At 40.9% G+C, this 24,232-nt stretch overlaps 1 long non-coding RNA gene across 1 annotated transcript; it reads right to left on the bottom strand.

Moving 5' to 3' along the window:
- Positions 1-19,059: 19,059 nt before the first annotated feature.
- LOC134533356 (uncharacterized) lies at positions 19,060-23,936 on the bottom strand. Its single transcript, XR_010075316.1, has 2 exons — positions 23,778-23,936; positions 19,060-21,548 (listed from the first exon to the last, which is right to left on the bottom strand). It is a non-coding gene; the product is annotated as an uncharacterized LOC134533356 (long non-coding RNA).
- Positions 23,937-24,232: the final 296 nt, after the last annotated feature.

The raw sequence follows: 24,232 nt of genomic DNA, 5'->3' as shown, positions 1-24,232 counted from the left end.
TAAACGGCCAGATTTCATTCAAACTTTGTAGATTTATCGAGGACCGATGACATTACACTAATTTGATAAGATTATTGCATTAATCAATTTGCAAAATAAGATTTTTGTCAATTTATTGGTGAAATGAAACAAAGACATATATATAAAGAAACCCATTTCGCTCATGTGCGAACTCTTTACTTTCAGTTTGTCTTTGGCGCGATATAAACAAAGCCTACTAAATATTGTGACATTTAATTAAATGAAAAGTGAGAGTGGGTTATGATTATTGTGAACAATATACTTTCTTGAAGAGAATATTATCTATATTTGTAAAAATATGAAGAAAAAAAACCTGAAATAAGGGCTTTAAATGTTGTTTCTTTCGTTAAATAAGGAAACACAATTACGTCTTTGTTTCATTTTACCAATTAACCAAGAGTGGAACATTATTATAAAATAACATTTTATGCAAATATTTCACGAAACATGGAAAAATTGAGGTATGATTTTGCTGTGAAACCAACAGCAGTTGGGAAATCAAACACCATATGCATAACCTCAATAGCTACACCTGATAAGAAGATTTTTGAAATTCCACTCGAACACCAACCTACAAATCTACTCCAAACTATGCCAAGGTCAGTAAATCATTAAATAAAGGACATAAAACACGGAAAATATGGATAAGTTTGACAGATGATATATCAAAAAACTTATTTGGATAGAGAGCAAAACTTACAGTTGGATTTTTACCTGGAAGAAATTGAGAAAAAAAACACTTTTATTAATAAACCAAACTAAAAAGTAGAAAATAAATAATAGTTTAAAAACTAAAAAAACACGCTTTATATAGAAAACCAAACTAAAAAATAGAAAATATTTTAATAAATTTGAATAAAGAATAGTGTAAAATTGTTTTATAAATATAAATTAATAATAGTGGAAATAAAAAAATAATGTATTTTATTTAAAAAAAAAGCGTGGGGTGCTTTTTAAGATATTATCAAAATGATAAACCTTCTACTCATATGTCAATAAAATATTTATAACTGTTGACACCATGCATCCCACGCTTTTTTTTAAATAAAATACATTATTTTCTTATTTACACTATTATTAATTTATATTTATAAAACAATTTTACACTATTCTTAATTCAAATTTATTAAAATTTATTTTATATTTTTTAGTTTGGTTTTCTATATAAAGCGTGTTTTTTTAGTTTTTTAAACTATTATTTATTTTCTTGCGGTGATTTATTTTAGAAGTGTGATATATTTCATACACTAATTTTCGTCTATAGTTTTATTAATTAACTAATTGTTTTCTTCTAAGTACCATCATAGGCGCATACCTAACTTAATCAATGCCCCTGATTACAAGAAGCTCTTGCGTATCTGGTGTTGTGCGTGTTGCGTTTATACCAGGCGTTGCAGATTTTCGTTCTAAATTTTATACTAGAATCTTTCGAAAACTGTAGGATTTATAGCAATAACTCAATTCAGATCTTTTTAGTTTTCACATGAGTAACAATAATCCACCTTAAAAAGTACATTATTCCTTCACAACACAAAAATATATGGGAAATAAGGGTGTTAACCATTATTATTAAATAAAAATACTTACATCAGCTAAAAGGTTGTGCATTTATTGTAGAACGTTGTCAAATCATTTTCCAGATGCTTCGTATTCCATTTTAAATACTTTCTCTTTTAATTGCAATGAATCAGATGTTCAGCTTCAACTCAAGAAGAATACCAACCTTGGAGGCACTTTAGACCATTAGTCGTATATTTTTATGTTTTCAACACTTTTGTGATGAATCTTCAGCTTAAGTTTGTCGGTTTAATTCAGACACATCCTGAATATTCTAATATCCCTAACATTCCATCTCATAGATGTCTGTAAATAGCTACGAAGTTAATGACCATGTGGAAACAGAAAACATTGCATCTTAACACAACTGATACCACGGTTACAGTCCAATTGCTGAGCAATAAAAAAATTTGGAATCAATATCCATTACATTAAATATTAATTTGCCAAAATTTTCATTTTTTTATCATAGGTGTTGGAGATTTTTCTCACAACAAATATTTATTTTTAGTCAATTTGATTCATTGTTTGTGCCAGCACATGATTTTAAAATTTTTACAAGCTTTGCTATTTTTCTTTAAGGTTTTGAGTAAAATGTAGAATACACTAACAATTGGTAAGCCAAAAAATTTTCATTGAATGAAATTAACATAAGTAACGCCTTTAAAAAAACTTTAATTCGACCAGAAGCTTAATTTTTTTTTTCATTTGACTTGTATCCTAGAATCTATTAAATCTGAATACCATATTATGATAGATACTATCAATTTTATGTTCAAATTCACCAGTCCCCTTCATCTACAGGTGCGTTTGATTTGAGCAGTCATATTCACGATTTCTCTCTTGTATTTTACGTGTTCTCTTAAATCTTCTCAAGCGATATTTATGCCTTTTAAAAATGTACTTAATAGCGGTGTAAAACGGTAACGCAAGTTTTCAATTATGATCAATTGTGAGACCTTTTACTGTCTAAAATCGTTTTGAATCACATATCTGGTGAGAAAATTCCTGACTTAACAACAAACGCAAAAGGGCCGTATCTGAATAAATTTGTTGGTTAAAGGGGTCGAGTTTTGTAAAAAACGTAATGTATATATATATAAAAAAAGGTAAATAACGTGAGCGGTAAAGCTTGTCGTTCGAGGTGACAGACAGCCGGATCGGGGGTTGTTCGGGCCGCCAGGGGTGGTGCAAATATTTGTCCGCGCCGGCGGCCGGTCTGTCAGCTCGCGCCGTGTTTGACCAGCCGGGCTCCGACCTGCTGGGCAGCGCCGGCAACACCGCAAATATTTGACAGAATCGCTGCAATCACCGCCACCGATATTTCTTCGAATCGCCCGCGAGGCCGCCGTCCCTATAAAACTTGCAAACTTCTTCTTTTTTTTTTTGCAAACCTCTACAATAAAATTTTTTAAAAAAATTGGTTGTCTGTAAAGTCTGTTTACGAACGATAGATTAACGTGACAACGTCATAACAAAACATTGATGAAATGATTGATCCAGAAGATAATGAAATATCATATTCGGCCTGAGACTGAGCCGTAATAGGTTTTTGCAACTAAACCATTTAGGCATTAAAAATATTATATTGATTGAGAGTAGTATAGGATAGGGGATTCTGGGACAGGCGGCAGGCGGTGGATTGATGATTGTCGTCCGCCATCTTGGATTGTGACGTCACGGCGGCCATCTTGGATGACCTTGACCTTGACCTTTGACCTTGACCTTGAATTTTATCCTCAAAAATCGCCAAAATCCGCCAAAATTGGGCAAAATTTGCCCAAAATTCCTCAAAATTCGCCAAAATTTCCATTTCTGTGGAAAAAAATTCCGCCAAAAAATCTCAAAAAATTCCACAATTCAAAAATTAGGATTTCGAAAATCCTCTAAAGTCGTTTTGCCCTAGAAAGAACCCAAATTCCTAAAAACGGCTTAAGCATCCTTAACTCAAGCTTCAGTTAAGCCATTTCTAGGAATAAGGATACCATGTCCGCCATATTGGATTGTGACGTCACGGCGGCGGCCATCTCGGACGGTTGTGACCTCGACCTTTGACCTTGACCTTGACCCCGACGCCCATTTTGGATCCGCCATCTTGGATGACGACATTTCGTTTCCTCGATCATTCCGGCATTGTGTTATCCACCATTTTGAATTATGACGTCACCGTTCCAATTTTCGTTACGCCCGCCATCTTGAAAATCCGCAATTTTTATGTTAGAAAATCGGGAAAAATTTTAAAAATCATTAAAAAATTTAAATAATCGAATTTAAAAAAAAACACTGTTGCAGTTATCGTTACGGTCGCCATCTTGGATTATATAAATGTTGCATATTTCGTTACACCCGCCATCTTGGTTGAGTACCATGTCATTCTTACACTTTTCGTTACGACCACCATATTGGCTCCTATTAATGTTGCAATTATCGTTATGGTCGCCATCTTGAAATTTAGTCACCATCTTGAAATTTAGACGCCATCTTGGAAATCCGTAATTTGTATGTTAGAAAATCGGGAAAAATTCCAAAATTCATCAAAAAATTAACTTAATAGAATTCTGATTGATTATATCGATTCCCGTCCTTGGTTCGAAACCGGTGAGGGCAAAAAATAAAAAAATCAGATCCTTCTGTCACAGAAGCCACCTACAGACTGACCTACCTCCACCAATAACAAGGTATTTACCATCAGCTGGTATGACGTCATGTCCACCATCTTATCTTTGTCCGCTGGAGGCAACCATCTTGTTTTCGTCTGCTAGAGTGCGCTGACGTCATGTTAGTATAATGTTCTGTTCTCCATACCTTTAACCTTGTATATTAACATTAAACTTTGACCTTGACCTTGAACTTTGACCTTGACCTTGACCTTGAAGTTTGACCTTGACCTTGAATTTTGACATTTGACCTTTGACCTTGAAATTTGACCTTGACCTTGAAATTTGACCTCGACCTTGAAATTTGACTTTGTCCTTGTCGGCCATCATGGATCCGACATTTTATGTTCAGTACATGCTACCAGGAGCCACCACCTGCCGGAGTACGCCATCTTGTGTGTGTACTTGTATTATAGAGGACATTCCCATCTGGATATTTTTATTCTAACCCGCTACAGTGCAGTAATCATTTATTATGGAGGTGCCCCCCGCCATCTTGAAATTCGACCACCATCTTGAAATCATGTAATAATGTAGCTTTAAAAGCGGGAAAAAAATCCAAAATTAATTAAATAAATTTGTAATCCATATAATGATTGATTGGATCGACTAAGGTCCTTGGTTCGATCCCTGGCCGATACAAAACATCTTTAATTTAAAAAAAAATACTAAAAAAGTGTTGGTTTAAGAAAATAAAAACACCACAAGTTCTTTTAAAAAAATTGTATTACATAAATTCAATAGGAAACGAAACGTATACACACATTACACACAGGAAACGGAACGTACACACAGTACACACAGGAAACGAAACGTACACACAGTACACACAGGAAACGAAACGTATACACACATTACACACAGGAAACGGAACGTACACACAGTACACACAGGAAACGGAACGTACACACATTACACACAGGAAACGGAACGTACACACAGTACACACAGGAAACGGAACGTACACACAGGAAACGAAACGTATACACACAGTACACACAGGAAACGGAACGTACACACAGTACACACAGGAAACGGAACGTACACACAGTACAGACAGTACACATAGGAAACGAAACGTACACACAGTACACACAGGAAACGAAACGTATACACACAGGAAACGGAACGTACACACAGTACACACAGGAAACGAAACGTACACACAGTACACACAGGAAACGAAACGTACACACAGTACACACAGGAAACGAAACGTATACACGCAGTACACACAGGAAACGGAATGATCACACATACAGTAGCGGAAACACACAGGCTTAGTTGGAAATCAGAATACAAGAAATAAAAACATAAAATTTTTACTTTCAATATTTAATTACTTCTCAACATTACACAAATACAAGTAAAAGAAGCCATTATTGTATGTAGCCAGCTTTCCTCAGTTCCTTGAGTATGAAGGATATTTCTTTGATGCACGAATAGTTTCCTGCACAAAGCGAGTCATGTAGAAGTCTTAGCCGGTCAACCAATATGTTTGGATCTTTCCATGATGTGTAATCAATCTCTTCTACCACCATCTTACTTGCTTGTTTATTATAAATACTGTTAATATCACAATCGTCCCAGTGATCATAATAAGCATTATCGGATTTATTTAATATAACACGACGTTTCCATCGTTTCGGTCTCAGGACATCGCCACATTCTTCGATCTTGTCAGCTCTAGGTGCTTCATCACAGTCAATGCCTTTGTCAACAGCCACAGAGTCACTATAACAATCACTGTAGAAGACATCCTCTTCACCCAGATTACCGTATGAATTCGCTATCGATGATGTCGAAGTGTCTTCATCGTCTTCATGCTTCCTTTTTAGGAGTCCATCATTTTTACAAAGAATGGAGGATCTACCGAATATAGGCTTGAATGTATTCTCACCTTTCACGGTGTTGATACTTCCATTAGTTTCAGTCTTCCCGAAGCCTTTAGCAGCCTTCAATTTATGTTCTTCCTCACGATCGGGTGAGCTAATACCATCACGTTCAGGACAAGGAAAATTATTGTCGTAATGCAGATCACTCTTCTTTAGTCTAGTGGATCCATCGGTGTCCTCTATGCCGTAAGTAGTCTTGACTTTACATGTTCTATCATGTCTTTTTAAGCTGTCAATTCGTGTTAACAACCTGCTACAACGATTACAGCTTAACATGTTGCGTAGTGGGTTTCTAGCACAATCATTCTTCTCATGACGTCTAGCATTCCTTCTCATGGCAAAATCCTTACCACAGTATATACAGCGGCTTCCTTCCGATTCAGCTGCAGATAACAAACCACGATCCATTGTAGCTTCTGTGACTAATGCCAGATGCAAACTAAGAGTTTTAAATTAGATCCAATACTTAAATAGAAATTTTTTCATATTTCATCAGCGAGAGTTAATTTATCTCATACAAAAGTACTTGCTGCAACTAGTTCTGCTTTTCAACAACAGATGACGTCACGTATTGCTTGCAGGTAAATAATATTTAGTTCTTTAATGCAGGATGCGGGATGCTCACTAACGATCGTAAAAGAAAGATGGCTTCGCTAGACTCCAAGGAAAAGGAAGTTCGTCTTGCATGTTGGTGCTCCACAGATGTCTCATGACGTAATATTAATTTGACTGAGTAATGATATTTTTTAATTCCACATGATAAAAATATTACAAGTTTTGATTTAGTAGCAGAAATTATCGAATTAAATGTAACTCCAAATAAAATGACATGTCCCATTAAGAGTAACTTCATGGAGAGATCGGTTTCTCAGAATAGTCAGATACACTTAAAGAAACCACAGGAATGATTGCAATAACACGGGAAAAACCATCAAAATATTGACAAAAATAATCAGGAGCACAGGAGAAAACCATCATTATTTTGATAAGAATAATCAGGAGCACACGGAGAAAAACCGCCATAATATTGACAAGAATTATCGGGAGCACACGGAGAAAAACCATCATAATATTGACAAGTATAATTAGGAGCACACGGAGAAAACCGACATAAAATTGACAAGAATTATCGGGAGCACACGGAGAAAAACCATCATAATATTGACAAGTATAATTAGGAGCACACGGAGAAAACCGACATAAAATTGACAAGAATTATCGGGAGCACACGGAGAAAACCACCACACATTTTCTATGATATCATAAAATTAAAAAAAAAAATTGAAAATAAAAATAAATTAATAATAAATTTAAAACAAAAAAAATCTACAAAAAAATACATAAATAGATTCTGCTAGCTTGTAAACTTATCATTGTTGAGCAAAGATAGAGTTTTAGTACAAGCCAGTATTTTATGTATTTTTTTTTTAATTTTATGATATCATAGAAAATGTGTGGTGGTTTTCTCCGTGTGCTCCCGATAATTCTTGTCAATTTTATGTCGGTTTTCTCCGTGTGCTCCTAATTATACTTGTCAATATTATGATGGTTTTTCTCCGTGTGCTCCCGATAATTCTTGTCAATTTTATGGCGGTTTTTCTCCGTGTGCTCCTGATTATTCTTATCAAAATAATGATGGTTTTCTCCTGTGCTCCTGATTATTTTTGTCAATATTTTGATGGTTTTTCCCGTGTTATTGCAATCATTCCTGTGGTTTCTTTAAGTGTATCTGACTATTCTGAGAAACCGATCTCTCCATGAAGGAGTTTTACTCTTAATGGGACATGTCATTTTATTTGGAGTTACATTTAATTCGATAATTTCTGCTACTAAATCAAAACTTGTAATATTTTTATCATGTGGAATTAAAAAATATCATTACTCAGTCAAATTAATATTACGTCATGAGACATCTGTGGAGCACCAACATGCAAGACGAACTTCCTTTTCCTTGGAATCTAGCGAAGCCATCTTTCTTTTACGATCGTTAGTGAGCATCCCGCATCCTGCATTAAAGAACTAAATATTATTTACCTGCAAGCAATACGTGACGTCATCTGTTGTTGAAAAGCAGAACTAGTTGCAGCAAGTACTTTTGTATGAGATAAATTAACTCTCGCTGATGAAATATGAAAAAATTTCTATTTAAGTATTGGATCTAATTTAAAACTCTTAGTTTGCATCTGGCATTAGTCACAGAAGCTACAATGGATCGTGGTTTGTTATCTGCAGCTGAATCGGAAGGAAGCCGCTGTATATACTGTGGTAAGGATTTTGCCATGAGAAGGAATGCTAGACGACATGAGAAGAATGATTGTGCTAGAAACCCACTACGCAACATGTTAAGCTGTAATCGTTGTAGCAGGTTGTTAACACGAATTGACAGCTTAAAAAGACATGATAGAACATGTAAAGTCAAGACTACTTACGGCATAGAGGACACCGATGGATCCACTAGACTAAAGAAGAGTGATCTGCATTACGACAATAATTTTCCTTGTCCTGAACGTGATGGTATTAGCTCACCCGATCGTGAGGAAGAACATAAATTGAAGGCTGCTAAAGGCTTCGGGAAGACTGAAACTAATGGAAGTATCAACACCGTGAAAGGTGAGAATACATTCAAGCCTATATTCGGTAGATCCTCCATTCTTTGTAAAAATGATGGACTCCTAAAAAGGAAGCATGAAGACGATGAAGACACTTCGACATCATCGATAGCGAATTCATACGGTAATCTGGGTGAAGAGGATGTCTTCTACAGTGATTGTTATAGTGACTCTGTGGCTGTTGACAAAGGCATTGACTGTGATGAAGCACCTAGAGCTGACAAGATCGAAGAATGTGGCGATGTCCTGAGACCGAAACGATGGAAACGTCGTGTTATAATAAATAAATCCGATAATGCTTATTATGATCACTGGGACGATTGTGATATTAACAGTATTTATAATAAACAAGCAAGTAAGATGGTGGTAGAAGAGATTGATTACACATCATGGAAAGATCCAAACATATTGGTTGACCGGCTAAGACTTCTACATGACTCGCTTTGTGCAGGAAACTATTCGTGCATCAAAGAAATATCCTTCATACTCAAGGAACTGAGGAAAGCTGGCTACATACAATAATGGCTTCTTTTACTTGTATTTGTGTAATGTTGAGAAGTAATTAAATATTGAAAGTAAAAATTTTATGTTTTTATTTCTTGTATTCTGATTTCCAACTAAGCCTGTGTGTTTCCGCTACTGTATGTGTGATCATTCCGTTTCCTGTGTGTACTGCGTGTATACGTTTCGTTTCCTGTGTGTACTGTGTGTACGTTTCGTTTCCTGTGTGTACTGTGTGTACGTTTCGTTTCCTGTGTGTACTGTGTGTACGTTCCGTTTCCTGTGTGTATACGTTTCGTTTCCTGTGTGTACTGTGTGTACGTTTCGTTTCCTATGTGTACTGTCTGTACTGTGTGTACGTTCCGTTTCCTGTGTGTACTGTGTGTACGTTCCGTTTCCTGTGTGTACTGTGTGTATACGTTTCGTTTCCTGTGTGTACGTTCCGTTTCCTGTGTGTACTGTGTGTACGTTCCGTTTCCTGTGTGTAATGTGTGTACGTTCCGTTTCCTGTGTGTACTGTGTGTACGTTCCGTTTCCTGTGTGTAATGTGTGTATACGTTTCGTTTCCTGTGTGTACTGTGTGTACGTTTCGTTTCCTGTGTGTACTGTGTGTACGTTCCGTTTCCTGTGTGTAATGTGTGTATACGTTTCGTTTCCTATTGAATTTATGTAATAAAATTTTTTTAAAAGAACTTGTGGTGTTTTTATTTTCTTAAACCAACACTTTTTTAGTATTTTTTTTAAATTAAAGATGTTTTGTATCGGCCAGGGATCGAACCAAGGACCTTAGTCGATCCAATCAATCATTATATGGATTACAAATTTATTTAATTAATTTTGGATTTTTTTTCCCGCTTTTCTAGCTACATTATTACATGATTTCAAGATGGTGGTCGAATTTCAAGATGGCGGGGGGCACCTCCATAATAAATGATTACTGCACTGTAGCGGGTTAGAATAAAAATATCCAGATGGGAATGTCCTCTATAATACAAGTACACACACAAGATGGCGTACTCCGGCAGGTGGTGGCTCCTGGTAGCATGTACTGAACATAAAATGTCGGATCCATGATGGCCGACAAGGACAAAGTCAAATTTCAAGGTCGAGGTCAAATTTCAAGGTCAAGGTCAAATTTCAAGGTCAAAGGTCAAATGTCAAAATTCAAGGTCAAGGTCAAAGTTCAAGGTCAAGGTCAAAGTTCAAGGTCAAAGGTCAAATGTCAAAATTCAAGGTCAAGGTCAAGGTCAAAGTTCAAGGTCAAGGTCAAAGTTTAAGGTCAAGGTCAAAGTTTAATGTTAATATACAAGGTTAAAGGTATGGAGAACAGAACATTATACTAACATGACGTCAGCGCACTCTAGCAGACGAAAACAAGATGGTTGCCTCCAGCGGACAAAGATAAGATGGTGGACATGACGTCATACCAGCTGATGGTAAATACCTTGTTATTGGTGGAGGTAGGTCAGTCTGTAGGTGGCTTCTGTGACAGAAGGATCTGATTTTTTTATTTTTTGCCCTCACCGGTTTCGAACCAAGGACGGGAATCGATATAATCAATCAGAATTCTATTAAGTTAATTTTTTGATGAATTTTGGAATTTTTCCCGATTTTCTAACATACAAATTACGGATTTCCAAGATGGCGTCTAAATTTCAAGATGGTGACTAAATTTCAAGATGGCGACCATAACGATAATTGCAACATTAATAGGATCCAATATGGTGGTCGTAACGAAAAGTGTAAGAATGACATGGTACTCAACCAATATGGCGGGTGTAACGAAATATGCAACATTTATATAATCCAAGATGGCGACCGTAACGATAACTGCAACAGTGTTTTTTTTAATTCGATTATTTAAATTTTTTAATGATTTTTAAAAATTTTCCCGATTTTCTAACATAAAAATTGCGGATTTTCAAGATGGCGGGCGTAACGAAAATTGGAACGGTGACGTCATAATTCAAAATGGTGGATAACACAATGCCGGAATGATCGAGAAAACGAAATGTCGTCATCCAAGATGGCGGATCCAAAATGGGCGTCGGGGTCAAGGTCAAGGTCAAAGGTCGAGGTCACAACCATCCGAGATGGCCGCCGCCGTGACGTCACAATCCAATATTGCGGACATGGTATCCTTATTCCTAGAAATGGCTTAACTGAAGCTTGAGTTAAGGATGCTTAAGCCGTTTTTAGGAATTTGGGTTCTTTCTAGGGCAAAACGACTTTAGAGGATTTTCGAAATCCTAATTTTTGAATTGTGGAATTTTTTGAGATTTTTTGGCGGAATTTTTTTCCACAGAAATGGAAATTTTGGCGAATTTTGAGGAATTTTGGGCAAATTTTGCCCAATTTTGGCGGATTTTGGCGATTTTTGAGGATAAAATTCAAGGTCAAGGTCAAAGGTCAAGGTCAAGGTCATCCAAGATGGCCGCCGTGACGTCACAATCCAAGATGGCGGACGACAATCATCAATCCACCGCCTGCCGCCTGTCCCAGAATCCCCTATCCTATACTACTATTGAGGAAGAAATTTTTTTTAAATTTTTCTATCTTTTGTATGATAAATCTACCTCTGCATACTTTTATGAATAAAATTGAATCATTTTTATTGAATTATCACTATTTTGTATGGATACAAAGAAGTGAAATGAAATCTTCAATTTAATTGATAAATTTACTTTTATATGCATTCATTATTTCAAATATATTTATCACTTTTGTAGTGTCGCGCGCGCCGTATTTATTTTTACAAGTACAAAAGTGAAAGTATTGCAGCGACCGGGATTCGTTCCGTCAATCTTTGTATTTTTTATTTAGATTTATATTGATTTTTATCCAACACATAAATACACATTACAAACGAACATTACAGCAAATAAAAGAGCACGCTCCAGCTAACTCAGCTCTTTCGTGCTTAAAGAAATACATATTACAATAAAAACACAACACTATCGTACAAAATATCACCACTAAAAGTTCTAGGAAAAAGTACAAAAAACCCAGAGTACAGCAAACAGAAAGGGAACAGAATATAACAAAAGATGACCCGAAATAACTTAAAGAATCAGGGAGGGTCGGAAAGAAAAGTTTAAAAAACCAGGCCGCCATCTTGCTTTCAGATGGAAAAAGTAAGTACACAGTGAGGGAGAGGCACCCAATTTGGGGCCACTAGTGGGAGGAACAAGAAACAAGGCATTTAATGCAAAACATATACAACAAAGCACTTAATAAGCACAAGGCAAGAACAAAAACACACCGTAGCAATACATAAACAAAAACCATGCACGGGCATGAGGCACATCACAAACCATGCACGGATGCACGGGCATGAAATACGACACAAACCATGCACGAGCATGGAACACTGCACAGACCATGCACGGGCATGGAACACAGCACAAGCCAAGCACGGGCACGTAACACTACACAAACCATGCACAGGCATGGGACACAGCACAAGAAGGTCCACTACACTAGGGGGGATCTCGAAGCGCAAAGTCCTTGATACGACGATGCACGTGCGGGCCGAACACGTCGTAGGCGCCAATTCCAGCGATTACGGGGTTGGTGTGGCGAGCAGCACGCATGAAGAACCGGGCCGCAATGCGGTGGATAAGCTCGGAAGGCGACAGGACACCGGCGAGGTGGTAGAGCTGGGCGACGGCAGTGGACAGCGGCAGGCCCAGGACCGTTCGGAGACCGAGGTGATAGCCGGTCAGGATGGGCCGCCGACAGGAGACCGATGCGTACGCCCAGACGGAAGCCCCATACAGTAGGATCGGAAGAACCAGTGACTGCCATAGACGGACACGCAGCTCTTCCGCCAGGGGACAAGCGGGGATCAAAACAGGACGCACAGAACGCAAGGCAGTCCGGGCCTTGGCAGACATGACTCGAATATGTGAGTGCCAGGTGAGGGTAGAGTCGAGCATGACACCCAGATACCGCACCACCGGTCGCCAAAACAAAGTGCGGCCCAGAAGAACAAGAGGCGCAGGCGGGCGCTTGTGGCGCTTTGTCAGAAACATCAAGGCGGTCTTCTCGGGGTTGAGACGAACACCCAATCGCTGAAAGTAAGTACTTATCGTCCGAAGGGAGCACTGGACGCGGGCTTGGAGGGTCAAGGCAGTTTCACCAGAGAGAAAAAGTGGTATCATCCGCGTACTGCAGCGTCTGGGCATTCGGCAGCAACGGAATGTCAGCCACATAGATGGAGAACAAAAGAGGGCTCAACAGGGACCTTTGAGGGACCCCAGCCTCAATCGGCAGCGGCGGCGACAGAACCCCAGAGAGCTGAAAGGACCGGTCAGTGAGAAAACTGTGGAAGACCGAGATCAGCCTCTCAGGAAACTGAAAATAGCGCAACTTTCTGAGAAGAGCGGCATGGTGGACTGTGTCGAAGGCATGGGACAGATCAAGAAAGACCAGGGAGGAGTGCTGATGCGTGCAGAAACCCGCCGTGACGGAGTCCACCACTGAAGCAACAGCGTGGAGAGCCGAATGTCTGCGCCGAAAGCCAAACTGAGTGTCAGGCAGGACTCCGAGCAAATCGGTGAACAGCATCAGCCGGGACAGCAGAATCCGCTCAGCAACCTTGGACAACAGCGACAGCAGCGAAATAGGCCGGTAGGAAGAAAGCAAGGCAGGTGGAGCATCACGCCGCAATACAGGCACAATCACCACAAGCTTCCAGGGTTGAGGGAAATGCATGATAAGGAAAATGCCATTGATGATCTGCGTGAGAAAGATGAGACCTTTGCGAGAGAGAGAACGAAGCAGCTGGGCAGGCAAGAGGTCAGCGCCGGCAGCCTTCCCCAACTTCAGGTGACCCAAAGCCCGGGACACCTCCCGCGGAGTGGTCAGCAGGTGACGTGGAATCTCAGGCGCCTCGGCAGGGCGAAAGCAGAGAGAGCCCAGGTCAGCACCAGGGGCACCCGGGGGCACCGCCACCGGCTGGAACGTGGCGCAAAATACCTCCGACAGCGCAACAGCCTTCGCCGCAGGATCCTCCAGGGAGGCCCCGCCATAAGTCAGCACAGGAAGATCCCTCGGGGCAGCACGTAGGTGACGAACAAACTTCCAAACTGTACCTTTCTCCATAGTGAGCCCACGGAGTTTCTGCAGCTGTAGTTGCGCATGCCAGACAGAAATTGCCCACTGTGTCCGACGGCAGCACGCGTTAAACAGGTCCAGGTCCACAGGCAGGCGGGAATGCTGCCACCGGGCGCGGGACCGATCGCGCAACCTGATCAAGTTCCGAATATGCGGTGGAAAGGGCGCGCCGGAATGCACCCGGCGACGCCAGGGCACAGCAGTATCCGCAGCCGCAAGAATAGCCGCAGTAAAAGACGACACAGCAGCATCAAGCGCCTGGGGAGAGCGAGGCACAACAGAAAGATCAAGGCGGGAATCCAGATCAGCACGAAACCGCCGCCAGTCGGCCCAGTAGAAATCCCACTGCGCACCCTCGGCAAAGCCCACAGGACCGACCTGAAGGCAACCAATGACAGGTAAGTGGTTAGAGTCCAGATGGTCATATGCCAAGATATGAGACACGTCAATGCCTGGAGTGGTCAAAACCAGATCGAGAACAGAACCACACTGGTTCGCGCAAGGTGGAACAAAAGTGAAAGTCGCCGGCGCAAAAATACGCAAGTCGTTCGCAACAGCAAAACGAGCCAGGCCGCCACGCCCCCGGTAGTCAGTGACAGCGCACCCCCAGGCCGTATGTTTGCTGTTGTAGTCCCCGGCCAAAACGAGAGATGAATCAAGTTGAACCAGGAGAGTAAGATCGGCAGAAGGGAAAGCCCGATGCGGCGGCAAGTAGAGGACCAGAAGTGTGAAAGGGCGACCGACACCGGTGACCCGGACCGGCAGCGCCTCGAGGGACACACCCCGCGGAAGAAGATGGCGATAATGACATACACCAGCACGAACCAAGATGGCGACCCCACCACGGGCCGCATCGGCACGATCGCAGTGGTGCACAGTGTAACCGGGCACACAAAGGGGACTGCAGGGCCTCAGCCACGTTTCGGTGAGGCAAACGAACATCGGCTGAAATTCATCTAACATGGCCAGGAACTCGGCAAGACGGTACAGGAGAGAGCGGCAATTCCACAAGAGAAGCGTGGCACTCATGAGGGCGAGGTAGGAGCCAAAGGAAAAACAGCAGAGAAGGAGTCGAGCGCCTCAAGAAGGACACCCAGACCAGCAAGGAGAGCCTCGCACTTGTCAGCCAAAGTGGCCGCACTGCCGAAGCCGCCCAAGGCCCGCCGGAAACGCACCAGCCAAGAACACACATCCAGACGGCGAAACATATCGATGATATCGCGCAGCGAATCGAGAGTAGGAGCAGAATCGGGGCCCCCAGCCGAAGCAGCTGGGGGAAGAGGCCCATCCAAGCGACGACCAGAAACAACACTGGAAAAAGATCTGCCAGGAATCTGCCATGCAGTCGCAGGTGGCGAGCGTTGCTGGGAAGCCTGCTGCGCCGAAGCTGCCTTCGCCTTTTGCCGCTCCGCCCTGGAGGTGATCATCTTCTCCCTCTCGGGACAGCCAGAGAAATTCGCAGTGTGGTCACCCCTGCAAAAGCAGCAGGTAGGCTTCTCAGATGGAGGACGAGGACAGTCAGCAGAAGTGTGACCTTCCCCGCAGCGCACATAAACCACATCCTCATTGCAATTATGCGACGTGTGCCCGATTCCTTGACAACGAAAGCATTGCACAGCCGGCCGATTCCCCTGAAACACCTCAACAAGACAGCCCACATGGCCGAGACGAGTGATCTTCAGAGCCTGATGGAGCTGACTCGCACCCTCCAAAACCACCAAAAACAATGGGTAGGGCCCAGGAGTACGACCACCAGACGACATGTGCAACACTGGGATGTGCCGAATGCCGATCTCGGTCAGACTGTCGGAAATGTCACTCACTAGAGTATCAATATGAAGGTTCCGAATAACCACCCGAGCATTCCGATCCTCCGGGAATGTCCAGGAATGAAAGCGCACACCCCGAGCCCAAAGCAGCTCCGTCATCTTCAAATGGTCGTCACGAGAAGCCATCTGGTAAGTCGACGAAGAAGGGTAGTGCTTAGCAACAAAACCAGATGAAAATTGCTTGTCGAGAGCAGCCAAGTCCTTAATGGCAGTCGGTGTCAGCCCGCCACGACAGACAATGAGCGGGGGCTTCTTGGAGCGCAAAGGAGTCTGCCCAGACTCAGGCGGCGGAGCCGCCGAGGCAGCAGAAGCAGTACGGGCAGCAGACAGATGATGATGCCCGCCACGGGATGCAGCCTCAGATGCATCAGCCCTCCCATGAGGCACACCGGCAGCAGTGTGAGAGGAACCAGCAGTCGGCTGAGGCAAGGCAGGAAACTGGGCAATAGCCCTACGCCGCAGAGGACGTTGCTGCTTAGGCGGCGGCACGGCATCATCCCCGCTGGTGGAAGCTGCAGGACGCAGAGCAGATGCACTGTCCGTCCACTCATCAAGGTCAGCAGCCCAATCGTGAACCACACCATCACCAAAGGAACGCTTCCCCAGGCGACCCTCCAGCACATCCCTGGGCACCGTCTGCAAGGTGACATTGGTGGCAGATACACAAGTGCCACTATCCCCAAAGCGAAAGGTGGGCGGCGGATTCCTGAAGGCGGCAGGCACCGCAACAGATGGCCGTGATACGGACGGAAAGGTGCGAGGGCCACAGACGGCAAATTCGCCCAAAGCCCACCAGAGGCTGAAGCAGCCGCAGACGAAGATGAGGCGGCAGGCGATGAAGCACCAGGCAAAACACCAAACACGGAACATGGCTGGTACGATGCGGGAAGGCCAGGCCCAGCAGATGGATGACTTGGAACAGCAGCACCAACATGCTGAGAGCCAGAAAAAGACACACTAGAAGAAGGCACAGAAGAATCAAAAGCAACCACGCCGGTAGACAAAGCACCCGAAGGTGGCCCGGGAGGCGCCTGGCCAGCGAACTGCAACGGCGTCAAACCCGGCGACGGAAGGCCATGCCCGGGCGCAGGCAGCGAAGGAGGCGGCCCAGCTAGCGATGTAGCTGGCGGCGGTGGTGGTTGAGCAGCAGGAACAGAGACAGCAACCGGAGAAGAGACAACAGCAGATGAGAGAGGACTCGAACACGTCACCGTGGTCACAGTAGAAGTCGTCAATGTGGCCTGGAGGCAACTGGTAGAGGGGACGACACGACCCCAATCCACTAACTGCGACGGGGAACCACCACCGCGCTCGAGACTGCAAGAGGAAGAAGAAACAGAACGCTGGGATGCACTCCCAGACCGCCGCAAAGTAGAGCGAGGCCCGGGACGCCGCCGCCGAGAGAGACGAGCAGGTAGGGTCGGGGGGTGCCCCAGCCCAGCCTCGTGCAGCACAACAGGAGGATAATCACTTTGAGAATCATCACCAAGCCCAGAAACTGGATCAGAATCGGCCATAGTAAAAAGCACAAAATGGCAAAAAGACCAGCAAACAGGAAAAAACAATCAATATAGAAGGCAAAACACCATCCCACCTAGCAAGCAAGAGAAACAAATAAACACCAAAATACAACTCAATTAACAGATCGCAAAAGCAGGCGACACAAACAAACCAATAAAAACACTCGCAGAAACAAGAAACAGCAATATTGACAACGCCCAGAACAAAACCAACAGAAAAAGCAGAATAATGCACGAGGAAAATTAGCATTAGTAAAGGGAGCATAACATACCTTGACCAAGCCATCAACAAAAAGGCTACGACAGGTGAATCAGCCATCTACCCGATCTTGAATGGAAGGTTGAACATAGAAAACCAACACATTGTTTACCTTTGGACGAACTTTGCAAAATGCAGAGTGGATGCAATTCCGCGCAGGAAAACACTCACAAACACTTCCCCAAGCGCAAAAGAATACCAGGAATCCGAATTTAACCATCAAAACACCGAAAAATGTCCCGAAACAATCAAAACACCACAATAAACCTGTCGGTTTGTTGTCAGTGATGCTCACCGCATGGCCACGAGGCCATATTGGAAACAGTTGTTTCAGATGTTATATATATTGTCACGTGCACCTTCAGAGGGGGGGGGGGCGAGAATCGTAGCTCTTTACATAGAAACAACTCGCTTGGCATCAACTAGTCTTAACTTCATAAAATACTTTACTGTACCTAGGATCATAGGTTCGTCATCCCGTACAGGATGTCTGGTGAGAGCTGAACTAAGGAGATTTTGCAAAATAACATAATACTTAATTAAAATTATTTTATTCTTAAAGTCAAATACTCAACATCATTTTAAAGAACATTTAAATAGCGGGATTACAATTTAAAACAATAATCTCTTTACTTCCTTAACGATTGAACGACCTTACAAGAGAGAGAATGAGAGAACTTCACTAAACACTTCCCTAGTCCTTCCGAATACCTCAAATCATAATTAATACTTAAAATTAAAACAAAGATAAGTCCATACTCACATTTTCCGAAAAGCCTTTCTTGATCGATTACTTTAAAAAAATAACGTAGGGGCCTCTCCTGCCCTTGAAATCCCGAACGAACATTACATTTTAAAAACTATGACGCGTGACCCCTGACGAGGGCCATAGCCTCCGCCCGAAAGCTTGAATTCCTACATCACGAACGAACTAACAACTCGTGACCACAGGTGAGACGCATAGCCTCCGCCTGAGTGAGCCTGAATTCCTACATCACGAACGAACTAACAACTCGTGACCACAGGTGAGACGCATAGCCTCCGCCTGAGTGAGCCCCGAGTCACCACTCACTTGCGCTTAAATTTGCGCGCCCTGCCGCGCCTACCATAACAAAAGCTCGTTATTGAAGTCAAATTTACTAAACAACTAACTAGAACATCTGGGAAGACTACCCCCCCTCTACCCCAATGTGCAGGCCACACCGCGCGGCTTGTTACGACAGCGCGCCCCAGTAACTGCGGCCCGTGGCTGCGCCAGCGCGCGGCCAAACAAACAAACAAAATTCTGCAAGCCCGCAGCGCGCCGCGCCGGCCCCGTGCCCCAATTACATGGTCACGCCACTTGCGCTGACGAGTGAACAGAGCAGCCAGCCCAGAGTCCCGTCAGTAAAGTCCCTAAATTTGATTTCAACAACCCTGCAAAATTTCAACCCGCGACATAACCCTCCCCTCACAGAGCTCGAGCCCCATCGAGCTACCTCAAAATTACAAATTGTCTTTTTCCATTAAACCATAACTATAAATTCCTCATTTCACAAAAATAATAATTTTCTTAGTTCCTTGCTGTCTGAACATACATCTAGATTCTGCATAAGATTTATTTTAAAACAACAAGTATTCATAAAATTAAATGTAAAACTTTTATCTGGTTTGTTCTCACAGGAACCTTCAGAGGCTCGAGTTCTCAATTCTAAAAAAATTGTTCTGTTAGTGAAGCTCTCTTTACAAATTAAATTACTGTTCTTAGTTTCTCAGTATTCGTTAAACAATGTGCAAATTCTTGATAATTATTATTATTTTTTTTTTTCGGTTTCCGTTTATTACCATACTTCTTTCGTTCTTCAAAAAAAATTAAGTGTCCTTACAGTGTTTCAATTAATTAAACTCTTATCTCGTGAAGGTTGGTGCAACTCCTCGAAGTCAGTGTTGTCGAGAAGAGTAGCTCCCTGGGCTGGCCATCAGCAAACACCACTCAACTCCAACAGCTACTGGACTGGCTTCCAGGGCAGCTCACAACTTCTCCCCACATCTGCTTCGGAGTTGTGCCATCCTCATCACGAACAGATTACAATTCTGAAACATCATCAACAGGCATTACCATCACGCCTGACAAATACAAAACTAACTACTAAACTGCAATCGATGGGCAAGGATGCAAACACACAAAAAAATAAAATTAATTAATTCAACTGCTAACATAAAGTATCCCACCCTTAGCATAATCTAATCAGGCAAATAATTTGATAGGAAAAACTTAAGGAAGGGAAACATGACCTCCAATGATTTTCCCTAACTCTTGAGTCTTGATCTTCTCTATACAGCAAATAGTCCCCACGAAGTAACTGGGTTGAAGGTCAGTTCACATGACCCACCCATAACCTCTTCTACTCTTCTTTTCTTCTGGGGGCAACCACAATGCCCACCAATCTCTCTCCATGGTGCCGAACCAGCTATCCCATGAGAGTAAACAACGTAGTCAATAGGAGCGCAGAGGGGAAACACCAATCTCTGGCTTGTCGAGTCATAAAACTGCTTTATCTTCTTCTTCTTCTTCTTCTTCTGAGTAAAACATCTGATTAATCTTGCTACTATTCTTCCCAACAATAAAAAAAAAGTTCATCAGGTATCTTCATAAAAAAACATTCTAACTAATAATAAGTCTTCTTTTTCTTCTTCTTTATTTCTGTTAGTTGTAATAGAAGGCCATGTTAGGGAGGTTATAGGGAAAAAGAGTGGCCAATTCCCACCCCATCACCCACCTAGATCATGACTAATTAACTTTTAAACTTTCTATTTCAAACAAATAAAAAAAAGAAAACATTTTTTTTTATTCAAACTTTTAAACTATAATTACTTTTACTTCATAACCTCAAAAGCTAATCAATAATTCTAAATGAAATTGTGATTTACTGCATCCTTGTTCCATCCGATCTGTTTGTTTATAACCTTTCTTGTAAAGTATAAAATTTTCAAACATTACTAATTCAAAAAAAAATTAAATTCTGGTGTCCTTTGAGTTACAATTAACTTTACTATTTCTTAGCTTGAAATAATTTAAGTTTTCAGAACTATTTCATTGTCTAATTCACAACACTTAAAAATCAACTCAAAACAACAAATCATCAAAATCAATAAGATCATCTGACCTACCTATCAGTACTGTGAACTTGAACTGTTCGTACACATTTATAATAAGCTATTGTATTTAAATTCCAACCTAAATAAGGTTTAAAAAAAACTACTAATCCCTCTGTAAATTAAGAAAATTAACTTTAAAAATTAAACTTAAGGTATTAGTTCTTTTTGACAGCTACCACAACTCACTAGTTCCATTACATTACTATAACCTAAAAAGTTCTGTAAATAATGTTTATAACAAAAAAAAACTCCAGTTACTGTCTTCCATAAAAAAAAATAAAACTTTACATGACCTTATTAATCTCCACTTGTAAGTCCATGGCTGCCAGCTTTCTCTTCTCTTGAATCTTCAGTCTTGGCTCTTGTTTCAGTGATCTTGTATCTTGTCTCTCGAACTCTTGTCATCTTGTAAACTGGACTGCTGCTCAGCTCATCTTAAGGAATCTGTAACAGTTTCAAAAATACATGTTAATTTAAATTACATAATTCCTGTTCTTTGGTCCTAAAAAAAAATTGTATTATTAGTACACATTACCCTGAAACAACATTATTATTCATTGTTTATTACTTAAAAAAAAATGCTTTACCATAAAATCCTTTTTTGTTCTTTTCATTAGGCCTATTTATTTTCCTTCTTCTTAATTAAATTCTGCTTCAAATGTTAATCCTAACTTAAGACCTACCATCTATTTATTATTCATTACCTACATTATTTATGTTACCCTAAAATTCCCATAAGTTTCTAATACTTCCTATCAAAGACATTCTCTCTAAAAAAAAATTTACTTGTGACTCTTAACTTAACAAACTTAAAAAAAACTTTTACACTAGACTTAACTTATTATTCATTCTTAGTTACTAAATTTCTATATGTAAACTTTAGTACTTACAAACAAAAACTGCCTATTTCTCTCTACCTCTTAATCTCTTTCAATTATTACAATAATAATGTTACCTTGCATCTTTAAACTTTCTTCTTTTCAATTAAATTAGACATCTCATAACAATAAAAATTCTGCCTATACTCTTCTTATGGGTGTACAAACCAACAACAAAATTTCAAATTCTCAAGTTTCCTTATATTTAAATTATGCAATACAAATAACCTCTGTGGTGCCTGTACCCTTTTAGGCCTACCACCTTCTCCTCTCACAGCATGACAACTCTTATTCCTCGGGGTCTGTATTCACTGTTACAAATCAAATATCTCAAAAAAATTAAAAACAAATTTATTATTTTAAGAAAACAAAAATTTACATTGAATTTACTATGGAGCCTGGAAATCTTAATGTCTCACAGCAGCTAACATGACTAAATCCCATGGAACCCCAGGTTTACATAACCTGTGCCCAAAAATTTAAGCATACCAGGCTTTCTCTGCACTGGTTTTACAGCATCACACACTATTTAGGGCCCCTGATCTGCCATCAGTCCCAAGGAGTTTTCCCACAACCCCTCTCTACACAAGCGCCTACCGCATTCCTCTCAATTGGCTATCGGTTTTACGGCATTCTTTTGGGATCCGACCATCAAGTTAGGGCTAATCGAACACTAAACCTCCATACTTCCAAACTAATGTAAATCAATTAAATTTTCTCTGTAAATTCTAAAAATCAAAAAAAATTATTCCAACATGCCAAAGAAACTTCCAAAAAAAATTCATAATCTTATCTTCAAACCATTAAAATAAAAATAAATAGATTACTCTGTTTTCTCCTTAATAACTGTAAACTGTCAACAAATATCATGTCGTAAATTTTAACTATGCTTACTGACTCTTAATCATAAAATCTCATTTCTCCTAATTAAAAACAACCGATTTCCTTAAAATCTCACTGTATCTCTCACACTCAAACTTCACTGGCTGAATATCTCAATAAATTCAAAAACAATTATCTAAACTCTTAAAGAAACTCCTCCCCAATTATTCAAATTACTTCACCTTATTTTATTTCATTACTTAAAACACCTTACTCAAAAAAATTAATTAATTCCCTTCCATTATTATTTGACCAGAAAAACTTTCTCATTAATTAATTTATTAAAATTCAATTTCACATTAGGCAAGTACACTAACTCTCTACAGCAATGTTTCTCATTTCCCTCCTTCCTAACTGAATCCAATCTTACTTAACCTCCAGGGAATTTACCTCACAAAATAACCAAAAATTTCACTGTAGTGCCTATCTGCTATAGGCCCACTACACAACAAGGGATTCTAACCCCACCAACAAACTTCATTGAAATGGTACCCTATCCCATACAGGATAGCCACTTCGGTACTACCATGGGGAACTCCTGCCCCAAACTACTCACAACTCTCAGGATTCTCCTGACCCTTAATTCCGTAGTCAGCCCATCTCCTATGGTCTGCGCTACAATTCCCTTTCTTCCCAGGGACACAACGCCTCACCTTAGGGTCCCTCGCCCTAATGAAAACATTAATTTTGTCTCTCTGTTCTTTTGGAGTAAATTCCCTCTACACACAAAATCTAGCCTTCCCAGTTTTCTCAATGCTTATCGATTTTATAGTGTACCTCCTTAATAATGTTTACAAATCCCAAAAAAATATTTTTAAAACCGAGGTAGAATTTAACTAACAAAAACATAAACAACTTACAACGAAACACTTCTAGCCTATACATCATACACTTCTTAAAATAAATTACTTACATACTGAAAGTTCCTCTTCTCCTAAAACACACTTAAATTTAAATTTATTTAACCAATAGTCTATTTTCTTATCGCTAAGTTACCGTACAGCTGATCAAAACAAGGTCACGGCCGTCCACGTCTCTGTACGTGCTCGTGACGTCACCGAATTCCATCAGGTGCGCCAACCCTCGCTTGCGGTTCCTCCGTTCTCCGCTAGGTCTCAGCACCTCCCCGTCACGTGTTCATTCTGCCACGTCCACTGACGTGTCGTTCTGAAACAACTCTCAACATTTTTCTAATTAAAACAAAACATCACTATAAATTCTATAACTCTCTTTTACATAAACTCTCGTTTTCTCTTTAATTCCTTTTTACCGTCTATCCTTCCCTCGACTGATTTAATTCGTACGTCTCGTCTCCTAAGCGCACGACAGCAAAACAAACTTGACTTGAAAATAATTCCTATTTACGAA

This window comes from Bacillus rossius, chromosome 1, assembly GCF_032445375.1.
Source record: "Bacillus rossius redtenbacheri isolate Brsri chromosome 1, Brsri_v3, whole genome shotgun sequence".
Lineage (NCBI taxonomy): Eukaryota > Metazoa > Arthropoda > Insecta > Phasmatodea > Bacillidae > Bacillus > Bacillus rossius.
Note: the sequence above shows the minus strand (reverse complement) of the source record. Positions and strands in the feature narration are given on the sequence as shown.